The sequence below is a fragment of the Hyperolius riggenbachi genome, chromosome 1 (genome assembly GCF_040937935.1).
Source record: "Hyperolius riggenbachi isolate aHypRig1 chromosome 1, aHypRig1.pri, whole genome shotgun sequence".
Taxonomy (NCBI): Eukaryota; Metazoa; Chordata; class Amphibia; order Anura; family Hyperoliidae; genus Hyperolius; species Hyperolius riggenbachi.
This window is the reverse complement of record NC_090646.1, coordinates 236,673,436-236,689,806: the sequence shown is the minus strand read 5'-3', so window position 1 is coordinate 236,689,806 and position 16,371 is coordinate 236,673,436. Positions and strand designations below refer to the sequence as shown.

General features: G+C 45.4%; 1 long non-coding RNA gene across 1 annotated transcript in view; it reads right to left on the bottom strand.

Annotated features, from left to right (window-relative positions):
• LOC137503912 (uncharacterized) overlaps positions 1-11,686 on the bottom strand; it is a 122,747-nt gene extending 111,061 nt beyond the window's left edge. The window contains exon 1 of the long non-coding RNA XR_011019373.1: positions 11,543-11,686. This is a non-coding gene — a long non-coding RNA (uncharacterized lncRNA). The remainder of the gene's footprint in view (positions 1-11,542) is intronic.
• Between the last annotated feature and the right edge of the window lie 4,685 nt (positions 11,687-16,371).

The following is a 16,371-nucleotide window of genomic DNA, read 5'->3' as shown; positions in this document are numbered from 1 at the left end:
ACTTGGGGTCCCTGTCACTCACTACCTAAACGGGGGTCCCTGTCACTCACTACCATTGGGGGTCCCTGTCACTCACTACCTAAATGGTGGTCCCTGTCACTCACTACCTAAACGGGGGTCCCTGTCACTCACTACCTAAACGGGAGTCCCTGTCACTCACTACTTAAATGGGGGTGTCTGTCACTACCTAACTTGGGGTCCCTGTCACTCACTAACTAAATGGGGGTCCCTGTCACTCACTACCTAAATGGGGGCCCCTGACACTCACTACCTAAATGGGGGTCCCTGTCACTCACTACCTAAACAGGGGTCCCTTTCACTCACTACCTAAATGGGGGTCCCTGTCAGTCACTACCTAACTGGGGTCCCTGTTACTCACTACGTAAATGGGGGTCCCTGTCACTCACTACCTAAATGGGGGTCCCTGTCACTCACTACCTAAATGGGGGTCCCTGGCACTCACTACCTAAATGGGGGGTCCCTGTCACTTCCTAACATGGGAGACGCCTATCACTAACCTGGGGACGCCTGTCACTTTCTAACCTGGGGGACGCCTATCACTAACCTGGGGGGTCCCTGTCACTTTCTAACCTGGGGTACGCCTATTACTAACCTGGGGGACGCCTGTCACTTCCTAACCTGGGGGATGTCTGTCACTAACCTGGGGGGTCCCTGTCACTTCCTAACCTGGGGACGCCTGTCACTTCCTAACCTGGGGAGTCCCTGGCACTTCCTAACCTGGGGGACTCCTGTCACTACCTAAACTGGGGGGCTTCTGGCACTACCTAAACTGGGGGGCTCCTGGCACTACCTAAACTAGGGGGACACCGTCACTACCTAAACTATCCAGGCCAGCCAGTCCTGCATCTCCACCAGCCAACCAGCCCAGAATCACTGTCAAAAAGGCCACAGCATCACCACCAGTCAGGCCAGCATTTACTTCAACTAGCCAAGCACAGCCCAGCATCACCATCAGCCAGGTCACAGCATCACCGCCAGCCAACCCAGCCACAGCATCACCGCCAGCCAGCCCGGCCACAGCATCACCGCAAGGCCTTTCAGCCCACACATCATCCTTAATCCAGCCAAAACCAGTATTGCCAGGCACAGCAGCCAGTAGAGGAGAATTGAGAAGCCAGGTGAGAGGTGTCTACCATATTAAAGGGGCAGTATGGCGAATTGACTTATTATACAATCATTCAATATAACCTTTTACTAAGTGGAGCAATGTATTGAGCTTGCATTGTTGTAGAATAAAAGTTAATTACAATAGTGCATTAGCCACAATCAGTGAAGGAGTCACGGGAGAGAAACCTTACTGACGCACAGTTAGCATATACCATTGTGGAGTAGGAGGCAGCCCTGTCAGCTGTTTGTAGTTTTGTTATTCTTCCCCCCTTTGATCATCACGGAGAGGATTGCTCCTACTTGTAACGGCACACTCGTGCAATTTTACAGCTCATCAGAGCCGCTGTATGTCCCAGGGCAGTGATTTACGGCTCTGATGAAAAAAAACGCTGCCTGCTGAATCCCCCTACAGAGAAGCTGGCAAAACCACGGACAACTGTTGTCTGTTGCTGTGGAGACCAGCTCTCTGCTATTGCGCGGATTCCCAGTGGCTAGTTTTAGCAGGCACAAGTGCTATAGCTGTGACCTGTCCTACATTCTCTACATTCCTTTTAAAACGGAGGCACACAGTTTTTTTTCTTTGTGAATTCTTTACTTTCGGAGGAAGGTGGTAAGAGACGTAAATCACTGTCCTGAGGCTGCTCTGATGAGCTGTAAAACTGCACGAGTGTGCCGTTACAAATAGGAGGAATCCTCTCTGGGATCATCAAAGGGGGGAAGAAAAACAAAACTACAAACAGCTGACAGGGCTGCCTCCTACTCCATAATGGTATATGCTAACTGTGCGTCAGTAAGGTTTCTCTCCCGACGTGACTCCTTCACTGATTGTGGCTAATGCACTATTGTAATTGACTTTTATTCTACAACAATACAAGCTCAATACATTGTTCCACTTAGTAAAATGTTATATTGAATGATTGTATAATAAGTCAATTCACCATACTGCCCCTTTAAGGGGGCATTCTGCCTATTTATGTGAGATGCTGTCTATTTATGTGCCTCATGACTGCTGAATTTGTGTTGGTGGGGGCCTCCTGATTTGTTGGGGGCCTCATGATTGCTGAATTTGTCTAGTTGGGGGCATCATGATTGCTGAATTTGTCTTGTTGGGGGCCTCATGATTTGTTGGGGGCATCATAATTGCTGAATGTGTCTTGTTCGGGGCCTCATGATTTGTTCAGGGCCTCATGATTTGTTCGGGGCCTCATGATTGCTGAATTTGTCTTGTTGGGGGTCACATGATTGCTAACTGCGAGACTATGGGAAAAGCTGAATCATCATCATGAGACAATAGCATTAAACCTACTTTGTCCCACATTGCTAAATTCATGTAAATTTGTCTTCACCCGTGGCCACACCCACTTTCTGGTCCATGCCCACACCCATTTTTGGTCCATGCCCACACCCATTTTTCGGCATGGCGCACAACGTAACCCCTATATTTTTTGGCTCGCGCTACCTCCCCAAAATCTTTGGCACGCCGCGCTATGCACACCGCACCACTTCTTCCCCACCTTTTTGCCCCCCCTAGAAAATTTTCTGTGGACGCCCATGCTTGTCTGACAACTACATTCTAACAAAACAACATTTTAAATCTGACATTATATAAACTATTATCCCATAGTGATGTTATCATACGCCATAAAAAAAAGGTTTAAACTTTTTTTGGCGTATGATCAGGGGCGTAGCTAGAAATGACTGGGCCCCATAGCAAAAAAAAATTATGGCCCCCCCCCCTCGACCTTCCAACCCCACGGACCTCGGACCTCCCACCCAAACATTTTGTAGGGCAATCTGATTTCCCCAAAAAATGCAACCAGATTGTCGGCAGATTTCCCTACAATATGCAACCAGATTGTCGGCAGATTTCCCTACAATATGCAACCAGATTGTCGGCAGATTTCCCTACAATATGCAACCAGAGTGTCGGCAGATTTCCCTACAATATGCAACCAGAGTGTCGGCAGATTTCCCTACAATATGCAACCAGATTGTCGGCAGATTTCCCTACAAAATGCAACCAGATTGTCGCCAGATTTCCCCACAAAATGCAACCAGATTTTTGGCAGATTTCCCCACAAAATGCAACCAGATTGTTGGCAGATTTCCACACAATATGCAACCAGATTGTCGGCAGATTTCCACACAATATGCAAGCAGATTGTCGGCAGATTTCCACACAATATGCAACCAGATTGTTGGCAGATTTCCACACAATATGCAACCAGATTTTCGGCAGATTTCCACACAATATGCAACCAGATTGGCGGCAGATTTCCCCACAAAATGCAACCAGATTGTTGGCAGATTTCCCCACAAATTGCAATCAGATTGTCGCCAGATTTCCCCACAAAATGCAATCAGATTGTCGCCAGATTTCCACACAAAATGCAGTATATGTAGTTAGGTCTATCGTGGGCTAACATTAATTACCTGGAGGGAGGGTGGTTGGGCAGGCTGGCACACTATTTGCGGTGCAGGCATTGCACTGGGTAGGCAGTTAGGTAGCTGGGTGGGAGGGTAGGGTGATAGGTAGACGAGTGGGAGGGAAGGCAGATAGGTAGACGGGTGGGCAGTTAGGTAGCCGGGTGGGAAGTTAGGTAGAAAGGTGGGCAGTTAGGTAGCCGGGTGGGAAGTTAGGTAGAAAGGTGGGCAGTTAGGTAGCCGGTGGGAAGTTAGGTAGCCAGGTGGCAGGGTGGGCAGTTAGGTAGCCGGGTGGGCAGTTAGGTAGCTGGGTGGCAGGGTAGGCAGATAGGTAGCTGGGTGGCAGGGTAGGCAGTTAGATATCTGGGTGGGCAGTTAGGTAGCTGGGTGGCAGGGTAGGCAGATAGGTAGCCAGGTGGGCAGCTAGGTAGCTGGGTGGGCAGTTAGGTAGCCGGGTGGGCAGTTAGATATCCAGGTGGGAGGGTGGGCAGTTAGGTAGCCAGGTGGGCAGTTAGGTAGCCGGGTGGGCAGTTAGGTAGCTGGGTGGCAGGGTAGGCAGTTAGGTAGCCGGGTGGCAGGGTGGGCAGTTAGGTTGCCAGGTGGGAGGGTGAGCAGTTAGGTAGCCTGGTGGGAGGGTGGATAGTTAGGTAGTGGGCAGTTAGGTAGCCGGGTGGGCAGCTAGGTAGCTGGGTGGGCAGTTAGGTAGCCGGGTGGGCAGTTAGGTAGCCAGGTGGGAGGGTGGGCAGTTAGGTAGCCAGGTGGGCAGTTAGGTAGCCGGGTGGGTGGGCAGTTAGGTAGCTGGGTGGGTGGGCAGTTAGGTAGCTGGGTGGGTGGGCAGTTAGGTAGCCGGGTGGGTGGGTGGGCAGTTAGGTAGCCAGGTGGGAGGGTGAGCAGTTAGGTAGCCTGGTGGGAGGGTGGATAGTTAGGTAGTGGGCAGTTAGGTAGCCGGGTGGGCAGCTAGGTAGCTGGGTGGGCAGTTAGGTAGCCGGGTGGGCAGTTAGGTAGCCAGGTGGGAGGGTGGGCAGTTAGGTAGCCGGGTGGGTGGGCAGTTAGGTAGCTGGGTGGGTGGGTGGGCAGTTAGGTAGCCCTCAGTTAGGTAGCCGGGTGGGCAGTTAGGTAGTGGGCAGTTAGGTAGCCGGGTGGGAGTGTGGGCAGTTAGGTAGTGGGCAGTTAGGTAGCCGTGCGGGAGGGGAGGTAGCTGCCTCACCTGGGGTCCTTCCTCCTTTTATCAGCGGCGGGAGGTGCGTCATATACAGAAGGCTCCGTCGGAGTAATCAGCCACTAGAGGTTCAGCTGCCTCCGGGCTACATTGTCCCCACTGTATTGCTGCTCGCAATAAACCAGGAAGTGGTGCGAACAGCAATACAGTGGGGACACCGTAGCCCGGAGGCAGCTGAACCTCTAGTGGCTGATTACTCCGACGGAGCCTTCTGTATATGACTCACCTCCCGCCGCTGATAAAAGGAGGGGGGGGGGCCAGGTGAGGAGGGGGGGGGCACTGAGGTGAGGGAGGGGGGCCCCAACCAGCGAAACAAAAAAAAATAAACAACAAAAAAAAAAGTCCTCTCGGGCAGCTGCGGGCCCCCTGTGACGTAGCGCTGCCGCGGGGCCCCGTAGCAGCGCTATGGCGGCTATCCCCATTGCTACGCCACTGCGTATGATCCTAGGTCTTAAATCCAATAGGTTAAAAAGGGTTTTACTTGGGACTTCAGGACTTTAATGTGTACCAGAGACCATTTTTTTTCATACATACCTGGGGCTTCCTCCAGCCCCATCCGCATGGATCACTCCCATGCTGCCGTCCTCCGCTGCCTGCAGCTCTGGTACCGGGATCTGTAACTTCCTCCAGAAGTGGCCAATCTGCGCAAGAGGCAGTGCACTCTCTTTGTATCTCTCTGGCAGCCCCTCGAGAGATACGTTGAGGGCGCACCTCTCTTGCGCAGACTGGCCACAACTGGAGGAAGTTACGGCACCTGGTACTGGAGCTGCAGGCAGCAGAGGACGGCAGCGTGGGAGCGACCCATGCAGATGGGGCTGGAGGAAGCCCAGGTATGTATAAAACTTTTTTTTTTGTTCGTCTCTGGTTTCCTTTAAATACATTTTTTCTATGATTTTTTTTCCTCTCCTGTATGCTACTGTATCTTATATATCTTGTATAAATGGCACTGGCAAGTTAATATTTTTCTGCTTTAAACCCCCCTCCCTCCCCCATTCTTTCTACAGTACTTTTCTAACTTCCTCTAAGCAGTTTTTACCTGATCTGTTTTATAGCTTTTTCAACAAGCTTCTCTTTTAGCTCATCTGGTTGCTCTTCCTCTTTTGTACACTGTCCCTTTGCTTTCATAAACTGACTCTCTGAAACATTTCTAAGCCTGGATTTCAAATGACAACTGCTAAATAGTATGTAAAAATATCAATCCGGCAGTTTAAAATAAGTCCTGGTAGCCAGGCCATTATCATGTTTCAACACTGGCATTTCAAGAAAATTGATCCATTTGAGGCAAACACAGCATGCAGGTTTAATACCCAATAGATTAATTCATGGAAGTTTTACAACATTCCAAATCCTCCTCCCAAGATATAAAACCACAACAAAAGTAATTGATGAATCAACCCCAAAACTTCAGTTTAAAACATACTCTTCCTTAAAGGGATACTGTAGGGGGGTCGGGGGAAAATGAGTTGAAGTTACCCCCGCAGGCGTTCTGTGCCCGTGCTGCAGCCATTCACCGATGCTCCGGCCCCGCCTCCGGTTCACTTCTGGAATTTCAGACTTTAGAGTCTGAAAACCACTGCGCCTGCATTGCCGTGTCCTCGCTTCCCCTGATGTCACCAGGAGCGCACGGCGCAGGCACAGACCATACTGGGCCTGCACAATACACTCCTATACACTCAGCGGGAGTGAGGACACGGCAACGCGGGCGCAGTAGTTTTCAGACTTTAAAGTCTGAAATTCCAGAAGTGAACCAGAGGCAGGGCCGAAGCATTGGGGAGTGGCTGCGCGGGCACAGGATGTCTGTGGGGGACCATTAGAAGCCCTGGGTAACTTCAACTCATTTTCCCCCGACCCCATTTACAGTGTCCCTTTAACTCCATATATAACTTTGACAGGCTTGGTGCAAATTTCATGCCCATTGCTGACCCACATAGCGTTTTGTAAAAAAAAAAATGCCTTCAACTTCAAAACATGACAATAAAAAATATTTTTTTACAGTATTAATGTATTTAGTAAATGAAAAATAGTTTCTGCAGCCCAAACTTTTTGTTGTGATCAATCCATAAATATAAGTATTAAACATCAGCCAATATACTTTACCAGTAATTTTCAATACATAAAGAGAATAAAATCCCAGTATCCTTTGTATATGATGCTATTTGAAATAATATAATCACCCTAATCTATCACACCAACCTTCTACCCCCAATGACAGTAACTTTGATCTTTTCCATGTATCTTCTTAATTTAAATGGTGTCTCTTTTTATTCAAATTTACAGGCTCCAAATCATCCATAACAATTTTTAAGGTATCAATAGAACAGCTCTATTTTCCCCTCACATTTCTTCCCTTGTTCCAGAAATTTGACTGTGGCCTCCTTGGTACCACAAAAGAGATACTAACTGTTTTGTATGATCACCCAGGGGATTCAATTCATACCTTATGGGTATCAGTACATTTAATTAGTTTTGACGGTAATGCCATTGGTTCCTCTATAGCATTATATATTTCACCTCCAATTCTTAGTATAGTTACCATCCATCATAGTTTCTCTGTATGTTATGTGTGCGCCTTATTCCATCCTTTGCTCTATATTTTCTCTTCCATTGTAAACCTTCCCTTTTCCTAAATCCTATATATCCTAGGCCTGCTTTAGTTTTGTTCTGATTTTTGTTTTTATGATTATTTTTATGCTTAAACATCCTGCCGTCCTTTCTCTGAGTCATCATCTATGATGCTTTCTGCTTCAACATCTCAATCATCCTACCACCACTTTTGGTTTGAACTTGATATTTGATGTCCTCTCTGTATGATTCCATATCCCTTTCCTATCTTAATCCTGTTTCTCTTTCTCAAGTAGCCAATATAGTTTCTTTGCTCTAGATTCAATTTATTTTGGTCAATGTTTTTTTGTTTTAAAAACAGCAGATATTTCCCATGCTGCTTTATTTCTGTGCCCAGCTTGCCCAATACATATTTTTTCCAGACTTTTGCTATACATTTTAGGAACGCTTGGCTCCACACTGTTAAAGTGTTCAGTTTCTTATTCTTGAATTCCAGGGGTGCTATCTCTTGTTCTTGGTATATCTAAAGAATGTTTTCTATGCCACAAACCTTTAATTCTGCTCTCATATATCGCACCCGTTTATTAAAAGTATCCATTATTTCACATCTTCCATTTCTATTTCTGGAGTGAATATGTTTCTAGTTGCAGATCCCATATATGTATTTACTACTAAAATATCACATATGTCAAGCTCCCTATTCACTCATTTGGAAAACCAATCCATATTTCATGAAGCTGCAAACAAGTTAAAGGAACCCTTTAAAAAATTGGTTGCAGCGCGTTTATAGGGACTAAAAAAGTTGAGAAATATGAGAGAGGAAGGTATATAGTTAATTCCGTCTTGAAAAAAAGAGAAGTGGATACAGCAGCTGAATTTTGCACCTTTGGGCATTATCTCTTGAATTCATTTTAAGTGTTTTTGCTGACAATTTTTTTTATCATTTAATGTTATATTTTTGTTTAGCATCATCTATGTGTGGGTACTATTTTAAAATTTAGTTTCAAATACTTTAACTACTTTAGCCTTTTGGACGTATCTGATACATCCAAAAGATTGCAGCCGCGCTGGCCAATTGTGCATGTGTCCGCACTCTCCCGTGCTACTGCTCGTTAGCACGGAGATCAATGAATGGGAAGGCAGTTCCCATTCATTGATCTAAGTCCCTGTTAGAAAAGATCAACAGCTTCTATTAGGATCCACAATCTTTCTAAAGAAAAAAAAGTTTCATGTCCTCCTTATACTTCCTGGAAGCAAGAGCGCTCGCTTACAAGAAGAGAAAAAATTTCACTGAGGCCATCTTGTGGCCAAATAGTAAAACTATATCTACATACATTTTTTTTAAATACAATCACAAACAATTAGATTTCAAATTAACTGTTTACCTCACACACTACAAAAAATACCCAAATAAAAATTTTAACTAAAAAGAAAAAAAATGACAATTACAATTTAAAAACAAAACATAAATAGTTACCTAAGGGTTTGAACTTTTTAATATGCATGTCAAGAGTGTATATTACTATTTTTTTTTAAATTATAAGCTTGTAAATAGTGATGGTGCAAAACTGAAAAAATGCTCCTTTATTTCCAAATAAAATATTGGCACCATTCATTGTGATAGGGACATCATTTAAATGGTGTAATAACCGGGACAAATGGGCAAATAAAATATGTGGATTTTAATTATGGTAGCATGTATTATTTTAAAGCTTTACTGGACAAAAACTAAGAAATAATGATTTTTTTCAATTGTTTTCTTAAAATTCTCATTAAAATGCTTTTTGGAAAAAATAATTCTTAGCAAAATGTACCACCCAAAGAAAGCCTAATTGGTGGTGGAAAAAACAAGCTATAGATCAATTCATTGTGATAAGTAGTGATAAAGTTATTGGTGAATGAATGGGAGGTGAAAATTATTTGGATGTATAAGGTGAAACATGACTGAAGGCTGAAGTGGTTAAGCCACTGGCCCAGGAAAAGTATGCAGCGCAGAGTAGTCTGATCACACCAGTCACATGTCTGTTTCATAAACTGTATGTGATTCAGACAGACACTACTGAAGCCAAAAAGATCGTCAGGATGGCCAGGCATTTGGCCTTCTTTAACCACTTGAAAAATGTACATTTAACTCATGTCATGAAGTGGCTAAAAGAGAATAAATATAACAGCTTCTATATCCTTCTCACTACAGGGTCACTTTAATCTCTTACATTTTTACCATTACAATTCTTTTATTAATATCCTTATTTCAAAATCAAATATCATCACCATCCTGTACCAGCAACATCATTATATTGTTGCAGTATAGATGTGAATTTTAAATGAAGGTCACTTCACACCTTGTCAGAGAAGTAACTTATCTATGTTGTACTGTTGTGCTGTACCACTTAAGGCTGTGCTGTTATCTGTTGTGGGGTCTGCTTCTACTCCAGGGTGGACACTAGTGATGGTTGAACAGCACGATTATGTGTTCGAGAATTTGAACATGTAAAAATCACAAACCGAACATTCGCTGCAAGCCCAATTGACTGTAAGGGCAGGAAAACATCAAACACCTTTGCAGCATGTCTGCAGCAAGAGTTTCTTGTTAAAAGGTGTACAAAGTGTACAAAAACCAGAAAAGTGGTATGGGTGAAATGGATGAAGGGTGAAATGTTCCTCAATAAATATGCATTTTACACAGAGGCTTTTGTTGATGGTTAAATGCTGTGGCTGTGTGTGTGTTTATGCACAATAGCTCTGTTTATTTTAAATTTGTCATTGGTGAAAGCTTAGAAAATGTGCCTTCTTAACTTGAGACAAGGAAAACACAGAGAAATGTATCCTGTGTGCAGGGGAGGACTGGGACCTTTTGGCCTGGGGGGAAAACACAACCCAGAAACCCTGGGGGGGGGGGGGGGGATGAATGACAAAAATAGGCGCGAGCATGGCATGATGTGGGCGGGGCCAACTGCATGACACTATTATGTCAGTATGGACCAAAAATCCCTGAATAATGCCATAAAGAATTAAGGCAGTTCTGATGGCAAAAAAAAAAGATCATATTCAGTACTAGCAAGACATACCTAATAAAGAAGCTAGTTACACTGCCCACATTAGGTTTACATAGAGGAAACCTGAGATGGTGTATTTATACTTACCTGGGGTTTCCTCCAGCCCCATGAGGTGCATGGGCTCCCTCATTGTCCTCTCCGCTTGCTCCATTGTCCCCCACAGTAATCTGTCTGGCCACACTCTTCTGCGCAGGTGCAGCTCGACTGTCCCTTTCCTCCCCCCTACAGCTGGGAGTAATACTGTGCAGGCGCAGAGCACTCCCCCAGGGACAGGAGCGCAGATGGGGTGCATGCGTGGCAGAGCTTGTGCAGAAGCGCATGACTTGCTGTGAGTGGCCAGATTACCCGGTGGGGGAAAAGGGGGGGGGGAGGAAGGAGGAGAGGTTGTGTAATATTACAAGACTTAAAAAAGCACCCAGAGGGGACAGCGAAGGACTATGTCAAGGGGCTGGCCCATGTAAGTATAAGTACATCAGTACACAAAAGAACTTCCGATGCATAGTAAAAAAACAACAATTATTTTTTACTCACCTGGGGCTTCTTCCAGCCCTGAGCAGCCGTCTCAGTCCCTTGCCGCAGCCCCGGTCCTCCTCAGTGTCCCCGCTGGCCTTCCACTGGCAGGATCGGCTCTTCTGTGCCTGCGCCTCCACATATTGCGCTTGCGCACACCTACTGTGCAGGTGCAGTAAACGTCAGATGACATGGAGGCAGTGCAGAAGAACCGACCATGCAGGCAAGTCGCCATCATTGCAGGCGGCTAGCGGGGACACCAAGAAGGACTAGAGCTGCTGCGAGGGACTGAGATAGCTGCTAGGGGCTGGAAGAAGCCGCATGGGAGTAAAAAAAATAGATTATATATTTTACCTCAAAAGTCCTTTAAGTAAAGTGCTTAGTGCTGGTAAGGTAGTACAATTTATCAGTGTGCAGCCAAAGCAGAAGAATACATAAATAATGCATGACTTAAATACAAAGTGTCAGTGCTGCAAAAAGTTAAGACCAGCAGACAGCAGTGAAAGGGTTACAGGTATACAGGAGACAGGGAGATGCAGGGCTAGTGTCATCAGAGCTGGCCTGTGCAAAGCAAAACAAAACAAACAAATTAAGAGGAGAGGAGGTGTCGGCTTACAAAAGACACTGTATGGTCTGTCTGTACCTGGTGTCTGCTGTGATCAGTGTCCCTTCCAGCTTCAATCAGGAGGCTGGGATTGACGGGAGAAACTGCAGCGTTCCTTTCTCCAAGGCAGGCAAGCCTGGAATCCTCCGGCAGCCTGGCCATTTCAAATGACGTGCTAGAGCCCTCTCTCCTCACTGGCTGACTGTTTCTGCTGGCAGGGGGCAGGACCTCTGTTGCCTAGCAGCACCTGTAGCAGAAGCGAGGTCCCGCAGCTTAGAGCCGCTGCGGGACCAACTCACCAGAGGCCAACACTACGTTTGGGGGAGGAAACCAGCCGCTTCTATAAACATAAGTATCGGCCCTGGGCGGCCCTGATGCAAGGTACATGAAGCGGCCCGGGGGGAAATCGCCTCCTGTCCCCCCGGGCCAGTCCGCCACTGCCTGTGTGCATTTACAAAGAACAGCCTGTCTAATTTTCCCTTATCTGCAGTAAACAGCAAATGTAAATCAAGCCTGTCAGCTTTGTCTGAACTCTTCGGACTGTGTCAGGTTCTGTGCTAATATGTAAATACAGGTTAACCCTTTCTGTGCTCCCAGGAAACCAGGAAGTAAACACACTACAGGATCTCTGTAGAAGTTCTTTAAGTTGTAATTAAAGTGCATGTAAAATAAATTAAGAGTTAAAAAAAGCATGGCCCAAAATCATGTATCTATTTCTTATGGTAATAAAGTTACTGCTAAATCAACAGACACATAGCTAAAATGTTAAAACCAGAGCAGTCCCTCCCATGATGCCAAGTGACGCATTCGCAGCAGGTGGCGTGGGCACAGGTGCAGCATACCGGCTGCCTTCCTCCCACCCTACCTGTGGCCGCCAATCGAATTACCTTCTCGCCGGCCAATTTCTTTACAGTCCCCATCCCGCTTGCATGCCAATGCTCACCACTACATACAGACCTCAGATCAGACAGATCAGACAGACCCGCTCAGCCACTGTGACAGGACAGCGGGCCACCTCCTAACAGCACGTATACAGAAAATAATTACTTCCTGTATATGCACTGATAGGAGGTGGGCAGGACAGCGGCCTGCCTCCTATCAGCATGTATACAGGAAATAATTACTTCCTGTATGCGCGCAGATAGAAGGCGGTCCTGTCACAGCTTCTCAGCAGGTCTGGCTGATCTGAGGTCTGTGTGTAGCAACGAGAAGTGGCATGGGGACTGCAGAGGAAGTGGCCGCCGAGAAGGTAATACGATCGGGGGGGGGGTTAGCAGGCACTTGGGGGCCGCTATATTACCTATACTGGGGCAATTATATTAGCTACCTACACTGGGGCAACTATATTAGATACCTATACTGGGGCAACTATACTACTTATACTGGGGCAACTATACTACCTATACTGGGGCAACTATACTATCTATACTAGAGCAACTATACTACCTATACTGGGGCAACTATATTAGCTACCTATACTGGGGCAACTATACTACCTATACTGGTGCAACTGTACTACCTATACTGGGGCAACTATACTATCTGTACTGGGGCAACTATATTAGCTACCTATACTGGGGCACCTATAGTATCTATACAAGGTCAACTATACTACCTATACTGGGGCAACTATACTATCTATACAGGGGCATTTATACTACCTATACTGGGTGCAACTATACTAGCTACCTATACTGGGGCAGCTATACTACCTATACTGGGGCAACTATATTAGCTACCTACACTAGGGCAACTATAGTATCTATACTGGGGCAACTATACTACCAATACTGGGAAAACTATACTAGTTACCTACCTATATTGGGGGCAACTATACCACCTATACTGGGGGAACTATACTGGAAGCAACTAGGCTAGCTACTTGTACTAGGGGCAACTATGCTAGCTACCTATACTATGTCAATTATACTACTTATACTGGAGCAACTATACTAACTACATATACTGGGGCAACTATACTGGCTACCTTTACTGGGGGCAACTATACCTGGCTACTACCTATATGGATGGTGAACATTTTCGGGTACTGTGCGATCATTGCAAGTCGGGGGTGGGGGGTGGGGGGGTGGGGTCTGGTTGTGTTCATCCTCTTACAAGGTTGCCTCATGCAGCAAAAAGTCCAGAACCGGCTCTGGTCAAAACTGCTCTGATGCATAAGCTGTACCCAACCTCTATATGCAAAGTGGTTACAGAGATGTAAACTGTATCCCTCTCCTCCAGAATGCTTTTTGTAATTACAATCCATGTAAAATAAATTAATATTTAGAAAAAAGCAAGGTCCCCCCACAAAAACATATACCGCATATACTCGAGTATAAGCCGACCCGAGTATAAGCCGACCCCCCAACTTGTACCTAAAAAGTATGGGAAAATTATTGACTTGAGTATAAGCCGGGGGTGTAAGCCCCCCATGTGCACAGTACTGTTGGCTCCCGCCTCATGCAGATTTTGTGTGGAGTTTAACAGATTTTGATGGTTGTGTACAGATATTGGGCAGAATTTGATGGCCATGTGCCACCCACCGAATATCCCAAACCGAGTGCCAGAGCAGAATGTAGTTAGTAAGGCCCTCTGCCCACCTCCCCTCCCCCTATTCCCATGTACAGAGTGCACTCTGCTCATAGATTTCAGCCAGCAAAGGCACAGATAGTATGTAGCAACTTGGCCAGCACTGAAGCATAGTAATTCCTTGAGGTATATGGTGCCCCCTGGCAAATGTAGATAGCTGTGTGGTAGATTTACTTACTATTGTCCCCCGGTATAAGCAGAGTGCTCTCTGCAGTGCTAACTGTGCCCTTGGCTTACCTGATTAACGGCAGTTAGATAGCCATGTGCTGCTGCTCACCCCCCTCCCCGGCAGACTTGAGGTGTATGTAGTAGTTCCACAGGTGTGCCCCACCCTACATCAGTGACACCTAAATACACCACCCTCAGGAAACAACCTGACCATATATCTGGTCACATGGTGGACAAACCATAATAGTGCAAAATAGTAAACAAAATACAAACAAGTTCATCACAATTATTTCATCGATTGTCCATTAGTCCATATTTGGGGAACTACACCATGCGGTGTCTACACCAGATGATCACTGAGGAAATAGTTACCCCGAAAACTAGAACTCAAAATAGTTTACAATACCAAGTCAGTCATGTATACAGCCTATAAGAGAAGACATGTTAAAGAAAACATTTGAGACTCACGTTTTCATTAAGACCTTTTGGTTGAATACAATCAAATTTGTTTATTTTATCCACTTAGCCTCACATTGCAAGAGAAGTTTTTACCTATCGCCCCCTCTGGACAGGACTGGTACATCCTCAATTACAAACCACCATAGTGTCCAGTATGGGGTCTGTGTTGTATCCACTCGCAAAATATGTTGACTTTCACTTGCAAGATCTAGTTAGGAGTGTTAAAACTTGTCTGATTGACACAAAAGATTTTTTGTGCAGATTAAAGGAAATTGGGCCAATTCCGGAGAATCTGTTATTGTGCACCATGGACGTACAAAGTCTTTTCGATCACGTCGATCCCTCATGATGAGGGCATGTGCCGGATTGAGGAAAAACTATTGGAAACCACAATTTCCAACGAGAAAATATTTTTCTTGCTGGATGCTTTGGAGCTGATATTGCGCTCTAATTACATTTGTTTCCTTGACAAATTTTATATTCAATGCCAGGGCACAAGTATGGGTTCTCCAGCAGCTCCCTCATTTGCAAATTTCTTTCTCACTGATCTTGAAAGGGCAATGTTTATCAACCATGAAAATTCGGGAAACACGTCGTAACGTTTTTTCGGTTTGTGGACGACATTTTTATTTTGTGGAACGGATCCCAGGAGCTGTTCCAGGAGATTGTGGAAGAGGCAAATTTAGCCCACCCGACCATCAAGTTTTCAGCAGATTGTTCCGTGAGTAGTGTTATAAATCACCTTTTTGCTTTGACACCAGCAACTTCTTATAGTTGCGCCTCACAGACTGTGAGATACCTTGAATCTCAACACAGCAAGCATTATTGGAAATAGACCGTTCTCAGGCTTCTTCAATGTACAAGTTATTTATTCAGGAAGCAGAAATACAGATACAGTTCATCATATCCTAGCAAAGCAACTTCTTCTGTTTAAGTTCTTGGCGTTACAGCTCTTGACTAACCTTCCTCCTGAATGTTAGTCAGTTACCTTCTTTCTAAACTACGTTGCATCTTCTAGACTACCTATGTACAGCATACATCATATCAGATTACATATAGAATGGAAATACTTAGAGGTTCCAGTCAGCATCTAGATAGCAGGAAAGCAGGAAGCAGAGTGAGCTCCGTTCGCCCACCCGGCCCTTTAATACTGACCAGGAAAGAGTTAAATGTGACCTCATCTTAGCCATCCCCCCAGACCGGACTATTGGCTTAGACCCCTCGTGGTGTCATGATACCCACCTACTCGATTAATATTTAATGTCACTTTTCACTTACATACAAGAATTTGGTATTTTGTAAATATGGCCGATGTTTACTGTTCTTGTGGTGTACATGTTGAGGTCAGTGAGACCTGTGGCCTTGTCCATAGAACAGCTTCTTGGTATGTCCTAGTTCTGCTGACAGAACTGTAGATTTTCTCTCTAAGAGAAAATCCCCTTAAAGGGCAGGTCTGCACCCCAAGCCTTTTTGACAAACTCAGTCCAAATAACTGAGGCCTACTTAAATTATAACAAGTAGCATCAACTATCTTGATGTGACAGTCTATATTGAAAATGGTGAATTGTGCACACGTCTGTTTCAGAAACTTACTGAAAGGAACAATCTGCTATGTACGGATAGCTTCCATGCGGCCCCAGTTAAAAAGGGTA